At 39.2% G+C, this 22,395-nt stretch overlaps 1 long non-coding RNA gene and 1 other non-coding gene across 2 annotated transcripts; both read right to left on the reverse strand.

Annotated features, from left to right (window-relative positions):
• Window positions 1-1,257: 1,257 nt before the first annotated feature.
• Window positions 1,258-19,458, reverse strand: LOC123595869. Its single transcript, XR_006711408.1, has 2 exons — window positions 19,151-19,458; window positions 1,258-1,562 (listed from the first exon to the last, which is right to left on the reverse strand). It is a non-coding gene; the product is annotated as an uncharacterized LOC123595869 (long non-coding RNA).
• Window positions 19,459-22,015: 2,557 nt separating this feature from the next.
• On the reverse strand, window positions 22,016-22,117 carry LOC123596551. Its single transcript, XR_006711727.1, has one exon. It is a non-coding gene; the product is annotated as a U6 spliceosomal RNA (small nuclear RNA).
• Between the last annotated feature and the right edge of the window lie 278 nt (window positions 22,118-22,395).

Raw genomic sequence — 22,395 nt, forward strand, 5'->3', positions numbered from 1 at the left:
AAATCCATGGAGATTTTGAGATGGAGTTTAACGGATGGGATTGGAGGAAGAGGCTGATTGTGGAAATAGGCATTTATTGTGAACTTGGGAGATCTTTCAGTATGAAAAAAACATAAATATTTACTTATAGGCATTTTTTATTTAATCTATAAGGCAAAATTTTATTCAACTATTTTCTTCGTTAGATTTATATTAAAACCATTTGGACTGTATATTCTAATGTTTACAATAAAATATATCCTTGAAATAACAATTACATATTATTTGTCACTAGGGTTTCTTGCGTGTGAAGTAAAGATCATAGGAAATGAAATCACTTGGCAGAAAGGGAAGTTGCCATGTTAGAAATGACTGGACTTATGTGTGTGTTAATGTCTTGAGGTAAACAAGAGTCACAGAAGCAATTAAGTCAAGTGACAGAAGAAAAAGGAGTTACGAAAATGTTGAATTAAGGTGTTATAGTTTCATACGAACAGTTTTCTTCTTTTGTCAAAGTCCTTTATTATTTTAATCTTTTGCTTTTTATAGACATGTGATACTTTAAGGTTGGGGCACCTGGATGGCTCAGTCGGTTAAGCATCTGACTTTAGCTCAGGTCATGATCCCATGGTTTGTGGGTTCAAGCCCCTCGTCAGGCTTTGTGCTGACAGCTCAGAGCCTGCTTCGGATTCTGTGCTTCCCTTGCTCTCTGCCCCTCCCCAGCTCATGCTCTGTCTTTCTCTGTCTCTCAAAAATGAATAAATGTAAAAAAATATATTAAAACAATTTTTTTAAAGCTATGTGAAATTGAAACTCAGCAAATGGAAGAAAGTAGCTTAAGTGGAAAATAAGTCTTACGTTGTAATTCCTTTATGTTGTTTCTCACAACTCTCCTTCTTAAAACTTTGTGTTAAAGTTTTTTGTTTCATAATATGAGTTTTACCTTAACTAGTTCTTTTCCTGACTTTGACATTAGGGGTTGTTGAAATATTTAAGACACAATACATCCAGAGTACAAACTCGGTGTTGGTGAATTCTGTTAAAGTAAGGAAAACTCAACCTATTTGTGTAACTGTTTGTTGATATGTCTCACTCACTTGACTGGAAATTCCATGAGGTCAGAGAGCATGTCTGTCTTGTTTACACTGTGTGCCTGCTCTTGGCTCAGTGCCCCCAATGAACAAGTGCTCTATAAACATTTCTTGGATGAAAGTACAAATTCCCCAATTTTCAGAACCTTCCCCAATAGAACAATATCAACAACAGGAACTGAAAATGTTTATCTTTGTCTATTGTTTTATTTACATGAACTCAGAAGAATCTAGTATGGAAACTACAGTTTCGGTTCATGCTATCATTTAGTGGTGGATAGATAAAACAGTAACTAGCTCAGCCAGGCAACAATTTCTTCCTTTGGTGAATTAGCCATCCAAACGCTTTTAGGATGCTTCCGGGCTTGGGGTGAGGGTTACAATACAACAGGCAGGATAAGGGATGGAGAGAAGCGCGCAGGAAATTCCAGTGATGGAGTAGACTTCACTGATGGATAAGGGCTCTGCTGCTCTCTTCTTTCCATCGCCTGTCTGTGGAGAGTCCGAAAGACGATATACAGTATTTCCAGAAGTCAGTGAGTGAATGCGAATGGTGTCCCACAGGTTTGGTCTAGTTAGCCTTAAATGTGCTAAGACCTAACAGATCAGCTTTCTTTTTAGGTATTACCTCGGTGGTTCTTAACTTTTAAAAATTTTAACCATTTAATCACTTGAAAATGTAGTGAAAGTTATAGGCCTTTTGCTTACTTAAACCCAAATGTACAAAGCTATACGTTAAGTTTCAGGAAGTTCACTGACCGTTAAAAATTCTTAAAGAGTAAGATCAATAAAGAGTAAAGTGGAGGTATAACACTTGGATAGTGAGTGAATTTCAAATTTACTATTTTTAGATCATATCAACTGAAAGAGAAATATTTTCTGACCACTGTTTACTGTCCCTACATATGTCCAGGACAGAGACTTCAGAACAAAAATTCCTGAAGTTCCCAAAAGAGATGGTGGAGATGGATATGGACAAGAATTAGGAGGAGGAAGAAAATCCTCATATTATATGAATTCAAGTATGAATAACCTTTGGTTTTCTTGCTGTCCGTGGGAGTAAAATCCAAATCCAAAAAAGATGAAAGCTGAATACTGCTTTCAAATAATGCAACCTCCTTAGCTAATCTGCTCAAAAGATAATGCCAGTGGCAAAAGGTGGCTGATGTAGGGGGCAAAATTTTAGACCTTTCAGAATTTTCTTTAGCTTGCAAAATAGACATGTAATTAAAAAATATGTAATGTTTTAACATGAAAAAAAATTTTCGGAAATAATTCAGATTGCGTATGGGCTTAGAGATGTGGCCAGTCTCTCAGGATTCTCTAAACTGATGCAAAATAAGGCTATAATTCTTTAATCAACTCTATTTAATCTTGTGCCCTATGTTACCTGATTTCTGGATGCAAGCCCCTTTTGTTTCTAGGTAATCTATTTTCCCATGTAGCATAATTTACTATTTGCCACATACAGAGTGTTATTTTTCCTAACTGTGTCATGTTACTCATCAAAATTGAATTCTTCCTTATGGTTGCTAAAACAGAAAGAAGGAAATCACCACCCATTAAAATCTAGTTGAATTTTGAAACTTAGGAAAACCTATCTACTCCAAACCTGCTGGATGAACTTGTCATGCACTTCCCTTTCCCCAGTGGTAGGAGTGGACATGGAACCATCTCCTACAAAGCTGGAGATATAAGCAAAGTGGGCAGGAAAGAGGGGAAATAACACACCCAGCCAGGGAAGCAAGGCCTTAAAAGCACATAGCAGAGACCCAAAGAGAAATGAAGCGAGTATTGGAAAGCCAAGTTTAATGAGAAAAGTTAGAAAGACACATTTCCTTTATGGACTTAATGTACTTGACTTCAGCAATGAGTGCAGAGAGTCCTAACTCAAAACATAATTACACCAGCAAGACCTTGTTCCTAAGTACATCATAGGTTTTATTTTTTGTAACATTTAAAATAACTTTATATTATGGTCTCATTTATTCCCATTTAACCAATGAGGAAACACACTCAGGGAGATTAAGGAACTTGCAGAGGGTCTCCTGGCAAGCAGCAGAGAGAATTAGGATTTGAACCTAAACAGGGTCCAGAGTCCAGAGACTTTGTCTTGTCTCAGAAGTTTTTCTCACGTGGCTGTAAGTCTTACAGACTTGGTTTTGAGCACACACCCTTTGCCCCCATCTTCTGCTGCCTGTGAGTGCTTGGACTGTTGGAGAAGACAGTCTCAATTCAGTGGATTCAATGCAGGACAGGGACAACATAATCTAGTAGGTCTGGTCCATCTTCCTGTCGAGGCATCAGGTTTTTCATTTGTAAAATGAGGGAATTTGCCTATACAGTTCCTCTGTCTGATGTATTATTCTAAGAAGCATAGTGCATATGGACTACATGGAAAAGTTCTTCTGGGATGCTTGACCACTTATGTCAGGAGAGGATACTTGCCCAAACTTCAGATTCAGCAGAACTTTAATTTGTACTTGCCCTTAAATGAAGCTAACTAAAAATTGTCATTTGCAAGGTTCTTGTCACCTTAAGGTGAAGGGGTTTGACGAAGAAAAATCCCAGAATTGGATGTCACGAGGATGGTGTGAGTTACCATCAGATGGTGTGAGTTACCATCAGAATCCTCATCAGATTCTATTCCCACCCCAGAATGAAAGGAAATGCTTCCTGTTGTTGATCGTCTCTTTCCCGACACCATTTCCTCTTACTTGGTTTACTCATGACTCTTAGATAAGTTGCAACTATTGACCACTTGTTGTGAAACAAGTAATGTGGTTGGGGTGGAAAATTTTGTTAAGAGAAAGTAATCAAGCAAGCCTACAGGATTTGCTGGAAAGCAAAAACATCAAATTGTATGGATATCACTTGAAAACCTATGTCAAAAGTATTCACTTTTCCATTATGTATGTATTCAACAGATACTTCCAGAGCACCTTCTGTATTTCAAGCACTTTTCTAGCTGCTTGGGAAGTCTTAGTGATTAACAAATAGAAATGGCTACCAAATAGTGTCTTAGGTGGATAATTGTTATGGGGAAAAGCAGTAGAGCAGGGCAGCGGGCTCAGGGTGTCGGGTTGGTGAGAGGGTGAGAAGATTATAGCACTGGGGAGTCAGGGGAAGCCTCCTTGAGAGGTTGAGATGGAGCTAAGGACTGAAGGCTATAGGAACTAACTAAATGGCTATGTGGGTAAGTGTAGGCAAAGGGACAGTCTTAGAGGTAACAGAGTTGGGAGCATGGCTGTGCATCTGAGGGGCAGTGAGAAGGCTGGTGTGGCTGGAACAGAGAGGCAAGGAATGAGTAAAACAGGAGGGCAGAGATTTAAGGGGCCAAATCAGATAGGCTTTGTTGGTCATTACAGGGATGTTAGCTTTTACTCTGAGTAGAGAGTCATTGCAGGGTCTGAAGCAAATCAGAGGCATGATAATGCAGCTGCTGGGGTGGGGGGGAAGGGTTTTTAGTAGGACAAAGGCAAATTAGGATGACCGCTTACAGGTGATCGTGGAATACAAGAGAGAGATGATAATTGTTTACACCAGACCAAGGTGGTAACAGCAGAGGTGGTAACTAATGGTCGGATTCTGGATATTTTGGAGAGCACAAAATCCTGGGGGATGGAGTATGAAATATGAGAAAAAAATGATTGATGATGAAAACTTTAAGTGTAAGCAATTGGAAGGATGGCATCTCTGTGAACTTAGACACTTGAGAAAGTATTGAAACTAACGTTGCAGAATAATTGGGGGAAATAGTGTTTAATAGAGCTTTTCCAACTGTGTCCTGAGTGGACCTCCTGCATTACACTCTATAGTTACATGAAGTGGTGGCCATAGGGTTAGTGGTGCAAAGGCCACCAAGACAGGAAGGGAGGTGAGGGAGCGAGGGGTAGATTAATATTTTTGTTCCACTTACTGTGCTAAGGGTTTTTTTTTAATATAAAAATCATATATATTTAAGGTGTAAAACATACGTTTAAGGTGTAAAACATTTCTATTAGTATATGGTATACATATAGATAGTGAAATGATGACCACAGGCAAACTAAGGATCTCTTACCATTTATTTGTGTGATGAAAGTACCTGAAATTTACTCTCCTAGCAAATTTCCAGTGTTCAATACAGCATTATTAACTACAGTCACCATGGTGTACATTAGATCTCTAGACCTTTCCACCCTACATACCTGCAACTTTATACTATTTGACCAGTAACTTCCTACCTCCCCACCATAATTCCACCACCATTCTGCTCTGTTTCTGCATGTTCAACTTTTTAAGATTCCACATATAATTGAGATGATGCAGTTGTTCTTTCTGTTTCTGGCTTATTTCACTTAGAATAATACTCTCCAGGGATGCTCCGGTGGCTCAGTGGGTTAAGTGTCTGACTCTTGATTTCAGCTCAGGTCGTGATCTCAAGGTTCATTAGATGGAGCCCTGTATCGGGCTCCATGCTGATATTATGGGGAGCCTGCTTGGGATTCTCTCTCTCTCTCCTCTCTCTCTCTCTCTCTCTCTGCCCCCCCCCCCCCATGGTCACTGGCTTGCTCTTCCTCTCTCCCTCAAAATAAGTAAGTAAACTTATTAAAAAAAAAAAAGAATACTCTCCAGGTTTGTCCATGTTTTTGCAAATGGCAAGATAGCTTTCTTTCTGAAGTATGAACAATATTCCATATTACAATTTCTTTTTTTTCTTCCAGCTTTATTGACATATAATTGGCATATAACACTGTATAAGTTTAAGGTGAATGTGTTGGTTGCTCCATTGATTCATGAATGGACACTTGAGTTGTTTCTATATTTTACTATTGTGAATAATGCTGCAATCAACATGGGAACACAGATATCTCTTCAAGACACTGATTTCATTGGGTATATGCCCAGAAGTGGGATTGCTGGATCATATGGTAGTTCTATTTTTAGTTGTTGAGGAAACTTCATATCGTTTTCCACAGTGGCTATACCAATTTATATTCCCATTAATAGTGTACAAAGGTTTCCTTTTCTTTATACCCTGGCCAACATTTGTTACCTTTTAGGTTATTATTATTATTATTATTATTATTATTATTTTATGATAGTAATATTAACGGGTGTGGGGTGATATTTCATTATGGTTTTGATTTCTATTTTCCTGGTAATTAGTGATGTTGAGCATCTTTTCATATACCTGTTGGCCATTTGTATGTCTTCTTGAAAAAGTGTCTATTCAAGTCCTTTGCTCATTTTTTAATCAGGCTCAGTTTTTTCTTTTGTTTTATTTTGTGCTATTGAGTTGTATGAGCTCCTTATATATTTTGGATATTATTAACCCTTTACAATTACATGCCAGAAAATATTGTCTCCCAATCTGTAGGTTACCTTTTCATTTTTTGATTGTTTCTTTTGCTGTGCAGAGGCAGTTTTGTTTGTTGTAATCCCACTTGTTTATTTTTGCTTTAGTTCCATACACTTTTGGTGTTGTAACCTAAAATTCATTGCTGAGGCAACGTCAAGGAGCTTTCTCCCTATGCTATCTTCCAGGAGTTTTATTGTTTTAGATCTTACATGTAAGTCTTTAATTCATTTTCAGTTGATTTTTGCATGTGGTGTAAGATACAGCTCTAGTTTCATTATTTTTGTATGTGGATATCCAGCTTTCTCAATAGCATTTATTTAAAAGATTATGGTTTCCCCAGAGTATATTGTTAGCACCCTCATTGAAAATTGGTTGCCTTATACACTTGGGTTTATTTCTGGGCTCTCTATTCTGTTCCATTGGTCTAGGTGTCTATTTTTATGCCGATGCCATACTATTTGGGTCACTATGGCTTTCTAAGATAATTTGATATCAGGGAGTGTGATATCTCCAACTCTGTTCTTCTCTCTCAAGACTGTTTTAGCTATTTCAGGTCTTTGGTGGTTCCATACGAATTTTATAAATCTTTTTTGATATTTCTGTGAACAATGCCATTGGAACTTTGGAAGAGATTGTGTTGGATCTATCTGTAGCTTTGAATATACTAGGCTCTTTACACAAGTTAACTCATTTAAATTTTGCCACAAATTTAGGTGTTTGGTGCTATTATCCTCATTGAGATAAATGAGAAAGCTGAGGCTCAGCGAGTAAAAATGATGTTCAAATCTGAATTCAGTTCTGAACCCTGAAGCCTGGGCTCTTTCCCCTCTGCAGAATGAGGGCCAGGCAGGACATGGAGAGTTTATAATGTGGTGTCCTAAGTCTTGAACACTGTATTTCAAAAGATCATTTTAAGCTTAGAAATTAAGGGTTATAAGAGTATCAAGAAAAGCTTCTGATGGGTGGGAAGTTGTTTAGAAGAGCAAAATGTGTCCCACCATCACCTCCATTACATCTATTCAGTAACATTTGTGGTTTGTAAACAGAGTTCATCAAAGGGGTGCAGGTGAGAGGTAGGAATGTATTTGTCCAGGGTCTTGCATTCACAGAAACTCTTACACCCCGTCTTTGATGTTAGCACAGAACAGGGTCATACCCTAAATCACAGAGATATATTCATAGAATCTTTAGTATTCAACCTTGAACTTTTTAATCCTATCATGGACAGAGAGCCTGAATGTTCTGCAAAGGGCTTATATGTTTTTTTGTTTTTTTTTTTTTAAATTAACATCCAAATTAGTTAGCATATAGTGCAACAATGATTTCAGGAGTAGATTCCTTAGTGCTCCTTACCCATTTAGCCCATCCCCCTCCCACAATCCCTCCAGTAACCCTCAGTTTGTTCTCCATATTTATGAGTCTCTTCTGTTTTGTCCCCCTCCCTGTTTTTATATGATTTTTGCTTCCCTTCCCTTCTGTTCATCTGTTTTGTCTCTTAAAGTCCTCATATGAGTGAAGTCATGATTTTTGTCTTTCTCTGACTAATTTCACTTAGCATAATACCCACATAGTTGCAAATGGCAAGATTTCATTCTTTTTTGATTGCCGAGTAATACTCCATTGTATATATATACCACATGTTCTTATCCATTCATCCATCGATGGACATTTGGGCTCTTTCCATACTTGGGCTATTGTTGATAGTGTTGCCATAAACATGGGGGTGCATGTGTCCCTTCGAAAAAGCACACCTGTATCCCTTGGATAAATGCCTAGTAGTGCAATTGCTGGGTCATAGAGTAGTTCTATTTTTAGTTTTTTGAGGAACCTCCATACTCTTTTCCAGAGTGGCTGCACCAGCTTGCATTCCCATTATATGTATGTATTTTTAGGTTTGGTTCTTCTATCCCTCTGCAGAAAGGCCACAACCCTAGTTTGGAATTCAATTTTTTTACTTTTATTTTTTATTCTTAGTTTTTCTTTTCCCTTTTGCTTTACTTTTAAATTACAGTATAATTAACATACATTATAATAAAATCAATATTAGTTTCAGGTGTACAAGAAAGTGATTCAACAATTCTATACATTACTCAGTGCTCATCATGGTAAGTGCACTCTTCATCCCCTTCACCTATTCAGGAAGTGCTTATATTTTTTAACAACATGAATATATTGCAATATACTTATGCAATCTTAAAAGTGTAATTTATGGGGACCCCTGGGTGGCTCAGTCAGTTAATTGAACAACTCTTGATTTTGGCTCAGGTCATGATCTCCCTGTGCCTGAGTTCGAGCCCCACATTGGGCTCTGTGCTGACGGTGCAGAGCCTGTATGGGATTCTCTCTGTCCCTCTCTCTCTCTCTGTCTCTGTCTCTCTGTCTCTCAAAAATACATAAATAAACTTTAAAAAATTATACATAAAAATAAAGTAGTGTAGTTTATTAAGCGTATGCAGTGGATTTGTTTAAAGAAGTCTTATAATCTTGTTTTGACTCTTCTCCTTTTTCTTCTTCCTCTTCTTCTCCTTCTCTCTACCTTCAATATACTAGTATTCAAAAGAGAGAGCAAAGGGGCTAGTGGCTCGTGCTCACCTTGACTTTTCCGGGGCTTTGTGAAGACACCCTATAGCACAGCAAAGCTCTACCCACCTTCACATATATGTCATTTTTCAGGGGGGAAAAATTCTGAGAAAATAAGATATTTTATCTTTCCTATGATAAATAAGAGTTCCAGATGCAGGTCTTAAGCCATGCACTAATTCTGGGTGCTTTTGGAATCCTGCAGCCCAGTAAGGTAATGTATAGTAAGCTACCATCGGTTAGCTTTAATCGTATCTACATGGCAACATAGAAAGTTTTCTTAGTGGTAAAGACTAACACAAAGGATCTTTTGATGTTCAGTATGTTCCAACACAAGCCCCGCCTTGTGGTCAGAAAGCAGCAACACCACACTCCTGTCTACAAGAGATCTGCCAAAAGGTGGGGCTGGGAAAGTTTCAGGAAATGCAGCTAGGATTTTAGGCAAGCACGTAGCCCTCTGTTCTTCATACTTCTCATTTCTCCGGAAATGTTATTGGGTCACCAGCTTGTTTCCTGTGTGTGTATGTGTGTGCGTGCATGAGCTGTTGCATTTAAACCCCTGGGCTTGTCAGCCTTTTTATCTACCTTGTCCCAGTTTCAGCTTCATCAGAATTTCCAAAGCTTCTTGGAAATTTGGCTTCCCAGGTATTTCTTCTTCCATTAACAGTGTTAGAGTCAAACAAGCTTGTTCTGAATCACCTGTTTTCGGAAACACCATGAAGATTAAGGTGCAGCCCGAGCAAGAGTGGCTGGTCAGGGAGTGCGGGGCTATGAATTGTGTGTATGTGTGTGGTGGGGAAGGGGGCAGTCTGTCCATCTATTTGTTCTGGGTGGGGAGGAGTGAGAGAAGAAGAAGGGAGATGAAAAGGAAGAAATGAGCGAGGGTGTTATGACACCTGTTTTTCTCTCCAGAAAACAGGCATTTCCTTCACACCATTGTTAAAATGGTTACATCAAAATATCCTTGGAATACGTACCAGTGCAATGTATGATAAAGTACAGCTTTAAAAAAAAAAAGCTGTGGTGAAATACACATAGCATACAATTTGCCATCTTAACCATTTAAAAAAAATTTTTTTTTAATGTTTATTTATTTTTGAGACAGAGAGAGACACAGCATGAGCAGGGAAGGAGCAGAGAGAGAGGGAGACACAGAATGTGAAGCAGGCTCCAGGCTCTGAGCTGTCAGCACTAGAGCCCGACGCGGGGCTGGAACTCAGGAACTGTGAGATCATGACCTAAGCCGAAGTCGGACGCTCAACCGACTGAGCCACCTAGGCGCCCTGCCATCTTAACCATTTTTAAGTATATAGTTTGGTGATATCAAGTACATGCTCGCTGTTGGGCCACCATCAACATGGTCCCTCTTCTGAACTGTTAGCACTGCCTTTTGAATAAAAATGACCTTGGTTCACATGGACACTCTGACAGTGGGATCACTTTTGTCTGAGGCCTCAGTCTGTCTCGTCTGTAAATTTTTAAAAGCAAACAGACAGGGTTGTTGTGCGTAATGTTTGTAAAGTGCCTAGTAGAATGAAAAATGATTGTATTTTTATTGTTATTATGATGACTTCCTGGAATTCTAGCCAAGTATTACTTCTCCATAAATGAGATGATCCCGAACCTTTTACACCACTTCCCTCACTCCTAGATCTTTGGCCAACATACCCTGTTGCTCCCTAGTTTTTACATCATCATCATCATCATCATCATCATCATCATTATTATTTTAGAACTGTGTGTATAATTCCTATAGCAGGGAAATGGGCCCAGAGAAGTGGGGGAGAGAAAAAAAGTAGCTGCCAAAGCAATCAAAGAACAGTCTTTAGCGCAACTCTCTTCCAACACATTCAAATGATCTCAGCAACTAGAGCAGCAAATGCTCTGAATCAGTGGGGCAGGGTCAAGGTCTGGGCAGGCAGTCCTCAGCACAGCTTTGGGAGGGCAGCCTCCATCCAAGAAGTTAAGACTCAAAGACGGTGACTTCCCGGCATACACGGCTCGTTCTTGTGACTTGTAGCTCTGGCTAACCCAACCGACCGCCTGGGAGAGCACAACCCCGTTACCCGCCTAGCTCCGCCCCTTCCATCCGCTTCCGCCTCACAGTAGATCAGAGCTCCATGCCACGGACGAAACGTTTACTCGGGTTAAGTTTAAAAGACTCCTGCAGGAATCATAATTTACCTCTATTTATGAAACCGTTCTCACTCCCAATACATTATCCCATTCAGCCCTCAAATATGACACTTTCTTCCTCTCTCCCTCCCTCCCTCCTTCCCTTCCTTCCCTCCTCCACAATTGTAATCCCTGATTATAAATATGATTCACATTCAGTGTACAACATTTAAAAAATAAAGAAAATAGAAAAAAGAAAAAATTATCTGTAATCCGTCCATTTAGATGCATTTGAGATGCGTCTTCCAACGTTGCATTTGTGTTTATAAGTGTATATTTTTAAATGTGTATTTTACTGTGCATACCATTGTATGGTCTGTTTATTTCAACTTCCATTCTCTTGTCAGCATTTACTATCAGTCTGTACCTACACCTCGTGAGTTTTAGCATTTGTGGTATATTATAACATGTAGTTTTACCAAGTCATCTCTTTTAAACATCTCCCTATTGGAGGCCTCCCCCACTACACTAGGCTGAACCCTCCTTTCTCTGATCTTGGTCACCATAGAAATCTGCTAAATAGTCTAACCTCAAATTTCATCCCTCCACCATCCACTCATTTCTGCAGGGGAACTTTCCAAATGCGAATCTGGCCATGCCTTTTCCTGGTTTTAATCTTTAATCTTCAATGTCTACCCCCCACCCTCTAGTCTCCAAGACACAATTTGCATGCCTCACTGCTCTAGTTGCTGAGATCAGTTGAATGTGTTGGAACAGAGTTGTGCAAAAGACTGTTCTTTGATTGCCTTGGCAGCTACTTTTTTCTCTCCCCCCCACCTCTGGGCCCATTTCCCTGCTATAAGAATTATACACACAGTTCTAAAATAATAATAATAATAATAATAATGCTGTAAAAAAACTCTATGGAGCAACAGGGTATGTTGGCCAAAGATCTAGGAGTGAGGGAAGTGGCATCAATAGTTGATGGTAAAAAGGTCTGGGATCATCTCATTTATGGAGAAGTAATAAGTAGCTGGAATTCCAGGAAATAATAATAATGAGGCTTGTTGATACACAAATCACACAGCACTCAGAAACTCCTAGGGTTTCTATTTCAGAAGGTCTAGGGGTCCTGAGAATTTGCATTTCTACAAGTTCCAAAGTGAGGTTGATGCTGTTTTTCTAGGGAACAGAACTTAAGACCTGCCGCTAGAACCTAATATACTGTATCATAAGTAATTTTGTGTGTTTGTTTCTCCCTTTTAGACGGTGACTTCTGTATAACAAGGTCTGAACAGAATCCTAAGATTGTAGGGATCCTGATACGGAAGCTATTCCGGGCTCAGCAGCCAAGCAGTAACTGTGACCATCCACAGCCCACTTCCTCTGCAGGCTCCAGGATGATAGATTTCTGAGGCATGACTCAATATATATTTCTGTGCAATGCCACTTGATGACATGCCACAGGAATCATGGTATGAGCCCCTTGACTACATGTGGAATTTCCCAAGGATTTTGGAAATCTCCCTTCAAATCCCCTTTCCACAATGAATTTTCCATCACACGTGCCCCACAGATAAGAACAACAAAACACTACTTTCCCGTGGATAAATCACCAATTACATACATCGCTGTCATTAACTTTGCTAGTAGGCGTCACAAAAAGAGAGAAAGCTACATGATATTTGCCTTAAAATTTTGGTACGATGTTTTCCATACGTAAATTATTTGTATTTCTCCTAGAGGGTAAGGAGCAAGAAAGGCAGAACTCCATGTGATCGAAAATACGGTGTTGTGGGAATAAAAGCCCCTTTGAATGTGACCGAAGGGAAGGTTTTCATGGGACGAATTCAGTTCCACCTACTACTCTACTAACCATATCTGCTTTCTTGCAGATGACATGTCGAGTCTAAATCTAAAACTACCAAATTCGGGGAAAAAACCAGAAAAGTGTCCATTCAACTTCCCTTAAACACAAGAAGCCGGGAACCCAAGTGCTGCTTCCCTAAAATGTTCTGGTTTCATTTTCACATGTGAAACGTGCAGGTGTTAAGCCAGTCTCTGAAGCAGTGCTGATAATTGTATATGGGCAATTTCTATTAAGAAAGTGCTACTAATTTCTATGGTGGTAGCTGATGAAAGAATTCCTGCTGACTCCGTATTTTCAAAGACCCCAGTTTTGGAATTTCAGTTTCCTTAAGCAAGCTTAGATTTCAGCTTTCCTTCCTAGTACCTAAAAAGACAAAGCCGGGCAACAGGAGTGATCCGGCTCCGGCAGTACCAATTTTCCCTATTTTATTATTATTATTATTATTTTGCAGTTGTTGCCCAATCTTTATGAGGCCACCCAAATCTGTTTCTTTTATGTCTTCATTAGCAGTGTAATCGCCCGGGCACAAATTACTTAATACCTAGTACGTTGAGCACACGTGTGGGGAGCTGAACTCAAAATGACGATTCAGTTTTTACCTCATGAATGATTAACAACTCGCTAGATGACTAATAGACACTTAAGCAGCAAAAAATTAAGATGGCCAACAACAGAGATCCATTTCAAGTGTGTTATTTCAAGCATACGTTAAAACAAATGCTTTCAAAGGAATTTTAGCCTTGTTGTTTTGTGGGGGTTTTTTGTTTGTTTTATTATTTGAGAGAGAGAGAGTGCACAAGCAGGTGAGAGACGCAGAGAGAGAGAGAATTTTAAGCAGGCTCCATGCTCAGCATGAGGCCAGCACAGGGTTCAATCCCACGACCCCGGGATCATGACCTGAGCCAAAATCAAGAGTTGGACACTCACCTAACTGAGCCACCCGGGTGCCCCAAATTTTACCTTTGTGTGGGCCATCAGGCTTCTACTGCTGGTCCCCAACCCCTAGGCTCCAAATGCCCCCCTGTGCCATTAAAGGTACTCTGGTTGCAAGAGTCAGAAGTGCTGTTCCACTGTGATTTCCAGACTCCTGCTCACTCCTATCAGCTCCCCTGTATTTAGCAGTCAGGTGCAGTGAAGTGTGTATTTATATTCTGTCTCCTACTAAGAGGGGGCACTCTATCGGGACAGGGACTGTGTCATTTAAATCTACCTCTTCCACTGTGCCCCGCACATGGCTTTACTGCCCCGAAAAGAGAGTGAGATTCATTAATTCCAGGACAGATGTTACTTGAGGAATATTCCAGCGCAGAACTGATTACAAGCAAAATTGTGGAGAAGCCCGCTCTCAGAGTTCTCAAACCACACCACTTCGTGCTCCGCTTCTAGGGCCCAAGACCCTCATTTTCTCTTCTCCAGTCCCCTTTTCAAAACCTCCCTTTGGATTTGTCTTTTACAATATGACATAAGTGATTAATAAAACCTAGAGTGTTCTCCCTAAGAGAAAGCTGTGCATTCGAACAGGGAACAAATCCTTAGACCAAAGGGAATTGCGGGCATCAGTCAGCGGTTGGAGAGAAATTATTTTTGTCATAGAATATTCCCAGTTCTCTTAACCCACATAGACGATGACATATTCCAATGACTTATAAGGCCACACTTGAAGTAATCCTGCGCTGGATCACATGAGTCAGACTGAACTCACTTTTTTACTAAAAAAAAAAAAAAAAAAAAAAGGAAAAAGAATGATTTTAAAGTCCAAAATAAGCAGTCAATAACAGATGGCATTACACACTGTGGAACCCATTGGGATTAATTACGTAGATCTAAGTCTATGGCAGATCAGACTCTGTTCTCCGATAATAAAAAGAAAACCACTTTATTCTAATGGCTCTCACTTTCCTCATCTATTAAATGAGAGTCTCAGGTAGTTGTAGCAGAGACTATTGAACAGTCTATTTTCTTCTTGCCAGGAAATTTCCTTGGTGTTTCCACGTAGCGGACCATTTGACTCACACGTCAACTCAAGAAGTTCGTGTTATTATTAGCCTCGGGTATAGATGAGAGCACTGAGGCAGAAGAGGTTATGCAGCTTGTCCAAGGTCCCGTAGGAACTAAGTGGCAGAGGAGGATTCAAATTCTGATATCAAATTCCAGAGTCTGCCTTCTTCACGGCCTCCCATGAGCTACAAAACTCTTCCAGGACTAGATCTGAGAGCCTGTCTCGTTCAGCCTTGCTGCATGTCTGATATCACAGCATTCATCTGCACCATAGGAAACACTTGCATGCTAAATAAATGATTGCGATAATTATATTGCCTTGTCTGTCCGACTTTCTCAGTATGTAATGATGGTTTGAGAAAGACTTGTCTAAATCTCTTTGTTTCCAGGCTAGTTAACACTTCTTTAGTATGTGGATTCTGGAATACAAAGACCACTAATAAGTAATAACTAATATTAAAGGTTTGTTCTCCTATTTGTTCGACCCCAGCAGAATGGATAAGTTTGTTGCGTGCAATCCCGTTGCACGCGAGGGGGAGCAACTGCCGGGCTATTCAAGGTTATACCTAGAATTGGAGAGCTCTAAGTGTCCTTGGAAGTCTTCTAGCCCAAACTCGACGTTACAAATTTCATCTCCTATTTTCCACTTGGGAGAATGTTTTGTTGTGCATTCAGAGGCTAAAATGCAGCTAAAATTTAAGGAGTTCAAAATATTTGGCTGTATTTTTCGTGGGCAAAGGTTTCTACTTACAAAGTTGGACAGAGCCTCTAAACGTTAAAAAGGACGACACTATTGATGACGCTAGAACTAAGCTATATGTTAGGACCTCTATTAAAAAAACCTTTATCCACCCACTTTCCCCTCTCCCCACCCCCCATCAGGAGGGCACTTGTTGGGATGAGCAGTGGGTGTTGTATGGCAGCCAGTTTGACAATAAATTATATTAAAAAACAAAAACACAAAAAATAAAACCTTATCCAGTAACCTGACCTGGTTTGAGATTTCATCACTTAGAGCTGACCTAAACGAATCATTTTCCTTTGAATTTTTTTTTTTCACAGAGAGATTTGGGTCACTTTTTCATAATAAAGTATTTATAGAAGTCTTAACGATTAAAATCATCTTGTTGCCTGCTCACGAATCCAGATAACTATCAGATAATAGACTCTACCTTGCAGTATTAAAGCTGATAATTAAACAGATTAAATGCTTTTACTCAATTTCTCTTCTTCAAAGCACTTTCCAGGTAGTTTAAGCCAACGGAGATATCAGGGAACTGGGTTCAGAGCACCTGCTCAGCTGTTTGCTTGTTCTGTGACCTTATAGGGACTAAAGTGTGTGACTAAAATAGGGATTAGACTCACCTTTATCATTCCTTTCTGTGGTTGTCCTGGTGACTAATTTACACATGGAACTTCAATAAGTGTTAGTCTCATTTGAGGGAAGTGTCAGAAAAAGTAGATGTCATATCCTTTAAAGTTCCTCAGTCTAATCACCTACAAAAAGTTGAGGTTTCTCCATGCATAGTTATAACCAGGCCATTATATGGTTCGCTTTTGTGTATCCCTCTCCCTTAAAAAAAAAAATGCAACACGTTGTATATTTCAGGAAAAAAAATTCAAATTTCTTATATGCGCTTGTTTTAAAATCATAGCATTATTAACATATATGATCCATTATAAAACCAGGCTTAAGTATACAGGTCCAAAAAATAATCAAGCATTACCAAGAAAGATTTCAATAACCTCTATGTTCAGTCCAAATTTGTTACTTATTTCACCTACTCTGTTATGCCAGCTAGTCTTCAGTTTATTGATGTGCCATTTTGACCTTTCTTCCCTTTGCCTTAGGATAATTTGACCAGCCTTAGAAAAATAAATTAGTTAAAAGGTAAAAAGAATGCGGGGGGGGGGGGTGTTATCTTCTATCTAGTAAAGTTTAGCTAAATTAATTTCCAGATTAGATGTACCTTAATAGGTAATCGTTACTCAGCGTCTTGAATTTTGAGCATTTGTTAAGAATACAATGAATGCGACTCCAGGGAGAATTTCATGGGTTAGTCATTGGTGCTTCTGAAATGTATTTTCAGAATAGATTTCACAATTAGCAGGCACCATCTTGTCTGCGCAGCATCCCTGAAGGAGCAAATGATCAACATTCTCTAAACAGTGACCAGTTTTGGAAAATATTCATTGAAAAGGGAGATAGTGCCAAAAACATTTCATGGGAGACTTGAAATATGTCTGTTTAGCAATAACATTCTTATCTAGTTTCCTCAACTCAGGTTAACCTGATCCCCACTCTTGGTGGCTCGTGTTTATCTTTGCAGCTACCAAGTCTGCCAAACCCATCACTAGCCACATCTTCTTCCTACTTTTGAGCCACGTACCCTCAGCGACACTGAAAATTTGAGCAATCTTGCACACAGGGTTGGGAGGATATCATTTTCCAAGCTGTCAAATATGTGGGTATTAGGAACAATCCCTCACATTAGCCTCCATTCTCAGATTTTATGAAATAATTGCGCCACTCAATTTCTCATTTATGATTCACCAATAAACAATAGCCCTCCTTTATTAATCCCCTTGGCGGTTCCTTGTAAATATTTGAGCTAAGAGCAATTTATACCATGATGCTTACTCCTCTTCCACATTCTGGTTAGGCCTGGGTCGAATTATAAAATAAAAACAGACAACATGGATTTACCTTCAAGCAGCCCTAATTCAGCTTCAGCCCTAATTCAGCTTCAGCCCTAATTCAGCTTCCGTGAGCACACTGGATGGTCAGATAGACCTGGCTTCCAACCCTTGTTCTGAAGGTGTGACCTTCAGGAAGTCATTAAATAAAGGAATTTCTAGTTCCTGTGTGCAAATTTGGGGTGATTAGAACAACCAAAAATTGACCAATGCGATGAGTGTATGAAGAGTAATCCACACACAATAGGCATTCAGTAAATGGAACAATTGTTATCACCATCATTTGCTGAAAGAATTACTGAGTTGCTTCTTTTGAAGACCTGAATAAAACTATATCTTAAATCTGCTCATAATGGGTCAAGAGTAGCAGTGAGCTATGTGAAACATTCTACTTATTTGAAAGTACGAATATATGTAATTTGCTAGGAAGTTGGTAAGGAGGACAGCCTGACATGGAGGGCAACATCCTCTTTATCTCACATGTTACTGGCACTGCCATGAGGCTGCATTTCTTCTACTGATTTAGAAAGATTGTGTCATGTATGCGAACACAAATGTTGTCATTTTTAAATGTGCCAACCATTCCACCCCGGCTTCTGACCCAGAAAATGTCAGAGGTCATGACTATACTCCTTGACATCATGAGTCTAACTTTACAAATTAGCCATACAAGACTACAGTTTCCTAGTTCTAGTTTTTCTTTTTTTCTTTTTTTAATTTTAATACTTAACTTATCATCCCAGGCATATTCATGTATGCTATTTTATTTAATCCAAACAACTCTGTGAGATTAACCTTATTACTCCTCATCACCAATGCCAGCTACTCACTGGCTGTGAACTATCAGAGGAAGGGAGTGTGATGTATAAACCACCACGGACAAGGGCATTTCTTATGGCAAGGGGACAGCTATGAGTCATTATCAGCCAGCACTTCTACCAGCTGAGGGAAGGGTGTATGGCCTGAAAGAAAAAGGGGATAGGGATAGGCACCAGTAGGATCTACTATAATCCCATTTTGCAGAGGGGAAGTGAGAATTAGAGCATTTAAGTGACTTTACTATGCTCACATATCTGGTAATGGAAAGCCAGATCCTAAATCAGACTGCCTGATTCCAAGTCAAGTTTTCTTTCTACCATACCACAACTGGTTTACTGAAGGATACTGCAAGGCCGGTTGTGAATTTATATAGACCACTTAAGAAGTGGTAAGTTAGGGGCGCCTGGGTGGCTCAGTCGGTTGAGCGGCCGACGTCGGCTCAGGTCATGATCTCGCGGTCCGTGAGTTCAAGCCCCGCGTCGGGCTCTGTGCTGACAGCTCAGAGCCTGGAGCCTGTTTCAGATTCTGTGTCTCCCTCTCTCTGACCCTCCCCCGTTCATGCTCTGCCTCTCTGTGTCTCAAAAATAAATAAACGTTAAGAAAAAAAATTAAAAAAGAAGTGGTAAGTTAGAAGAATGACTTAAGTGCATTACTCACTGTGAAAAGTGGTAGTTCTTTTAGATTTCTCTACAGTTAATCTCAACTTCAGCTGATATCCCTTCATCTTTGTTTTATGGGAACTAGAAAACATATCCATGGGCATTCTATCCATGTATCCAAGGTACATGACTGCATGTACCTCGATCTCAAATCTTCTCAGAAATTCATTCCAAACTTGAGTCCTGTCCTTTGTCTGATCTCATAGAACAGTTTTTCATTTCCTTGGAATGAAAGTTTGGGGCTTGACCACGCAAATCCGGATGTTCAGCATGTCTGTTCTTGTATGCCTTATGTCTTACAGCTCTATTTTGGATGACATCCACAGTCAGCACTCGAACTGTGACGCTAGAAGGCATCACAATGGTTGAATGGCCAACACCTAAATTCAGTAAATTGAGGATGCTATTTTGGCTAGGGCATTGCATAAGCATGGACTTGCAAGGAGAGCCTTGCTTTCAAGATAATTTCACATTTAATGCAAAAGTGGAGAAATGCTTGAGATACAAAAACAAAAAAAACTGGAGCCAAGAAGAAAGAAGTTTATTCTAATTGAGAGGATTGGGAAAGTCTTCTTGGAAAAGAAAACAATTAAATGGATTTTGAGTTATAAAGAAAATTTGAAAGACAAACATTTCCCTCCCAAAGGCAGAGGTCAGAACTGAAATCAGGAACTAAAGCAAGTAGACAAATATCTGGAACCAAGACCTAACAGCACTAAGTTCAGAAATACAATGAGGGTCAGATTTGGGACCCAGAGGATAAACAAATCTCAAACCTAAAGATAATATGGGAAGTTTGACACAGAGTCTTTTATTGGAAAGAGAGCTTTCTAAGAACTTAGGAAAGGTTATTAACAGGAGACAGAAATGGGTCATTAGGTTGCCTCGGCCTCATCTGGTCAAAGTCACCCTGACACTTTCAGTCAGGACCTGACCACACTACTTTTAGGGATGGTGGCTTATGAAGACTTTCTGTCCAAGAATCACTTTGGAGAAGCAAAATGTCTTACTTGTTCCTATTCCTAGAACAAGCATATTGATTATAGAAATAAGATCCTCTTAATCTAGGTGGGGGTTCTAGAAAGTGCAAAAGGAAAGGGTCATCTTTGATATCTTAGTTATAATATTACAAGTTAGCAATGGCCTATAACATTATAGGGTCCTTCCTTCCTTCCTTCCTTCCTTCCTTTCTTCCTTCCTTCCTCCCTCCCTCCTTCCCTCCTTTCTCCCCCTCACCTATTCCTCCTTTCCTTTGCTCTTTCCTTCCCTCCCTCTTCTCTTTCTTCTTTCTTTCTTTCTTTCTTTCTTTCTTTCTTTCTTTCTTTCTTAACTGTTACTTTTTGCCTAGTGACCTAGTTATTATCATGTTGGAACTAATCCACTTTCAACTAATTAGAGTAAAGAAAGAAGAGGAGATATGGGGAGAAGGAGTAAGAGTAAGAAGAAGATACTTAGGGTATCTTCTGAAGACATCTGAAGACATTCCTTTCAGGGAGCTGAGCACTCATGATACCCAGACATAATGTAGCTGAATAGTCATGATTCAGGGCTCTACAGGTAAAGCAAGAAAAAGAGAGAGTGGGGCCAGAAATAAGATTCCAAGTGTCTGTTTGAACCAGGCACAGTGACAATTATTTTGCATCATTATCTCCATTTAGTCCTCTTCATGTTACAAGGTGGTAAAGTTCCAAAGGCAAATTCACTCAGAATAATAAATATGCTTCCTTTAACTACATGCATCTATCCTGAGGGGTAGCTCAGTTTGGCATTTTGGCCAAGTAGAGAGTCTTTACTGACCTTTCTTTAGTTCCAGATAACAATTAAGAATCTCTGCCTTTATGAGATTAATAAGCTAATTTGTTTTATCTTTACACAATTGAATAGCAGACATAACCTGATTCACAAGTGAAAAAGGAACGATAAAGTGTATCATTTGTTTCTGTTCTTACAGGACTATTACCCATAACTGATATCACAGCTCTAAGAAAACCACTGGTATAACAAAGTATACCCATATATGGTTCCTGGGGATGAAAACCTTTACTGATACTACTGCTTCTTCAACATTGAGGGACACTGTTACATCTCAGCGAGGCCACTGTCAGCTCTAATTTTGAATATTTCCATACAGATATAATTGAAAATTAAAATACTAATTTCATATAAAGACCTAAACAGTTTAGCCTTTGCTCAACCACTATGTAGACCATTTGATTCAACAAAGATTTGGTATTTGAATATTCCAAGATGTTATTGAAAGAGCTAGAGTTTCACAAGACCATTTTCAAAACACTTGGCATAGAGGTTCAAGATAACAATAAATACAAATTTTTTAGGTAATCAGATTCTGAGCACAATTTTTTACATTAACTGTTCTATTGACTCAGCCAGTTTCCTATTAATTTAAGATATTTTTTTTGACATCTCTTGTTTTCTTTGAGTAAAATCTACCTTAGGATAATATTTCTTGGTTGTTTGCTGAGTGTTCAGCCCTAAGAAGTTATTTGTTACCAAAAAAGATGATGAAGAGAAATTCATCCAGTGGAACACATCACAAGACCCTCGTGAGTACCTTTACTTCTAGCATTTAACACCAATTCAGTCCATTTTCATCATTGCTATTCATCAAGTACCTTTTGTGATAACTTGATAGTTTAAAATTTAATCATTAACAATAATAATATAGGTCATGTACTATGAAGCCTCTTGGATGAAACGGTGAATGAGATAAACACAATTCCTGCTCTCACAGAGCATGGAGTTCAGTGGGCTCAACAATCCCCCCCACTTGAAGATTCTGAATTTCAAAATACGTGGCTCTACATTTTCCTGAGCAATTGTTCACATCTCTCTATCTCTTGGTCTAAATTGGTGACGTTAATTTATGTGTCATCCTTGCACAGGGACCATGCAAATCTTCTCTGTATCATTCCAATTTTAATATATGTGCTGTCGAAGTGAGCACTAAATTGGTGACATTAAAAGTAGTGTATGTGGGCATCTCTATAGCCTATTACGGGCATGAGGGTTGGCAGGTCTGTGAAATAAAGCACAACGCATTCATGCAGCAAATGTTTATTGTGTACTAACCATAAACCAGTTGCTGAGGATTACAATCTTGGCAACTGTAGACATATTCTCCGCTCTCCACACTTTAGAAGGATAGAGGGTTAAAAAGTAGGTACTTAAATTATCATGTGATACAGTATAGGCCCCAAGAACAGGGTTCACTCTCTCTTCCTG

This window comes from Leopardus geoffroyi, chromosome B1 (assembly GCF_018350155.1).
Source record: "Leopardus geoffroyi isolate Oge1 chromosome B1, O.geoffroyi_Oge1_pat1.0, whole genome shotgun sequence".
NCBI classification, from domain to species: Eukaryota; Metazoa; Chordata; class Mammalia; order Carnivora; family Felidae; genus Leopardus; species Leopardus geoffroyi.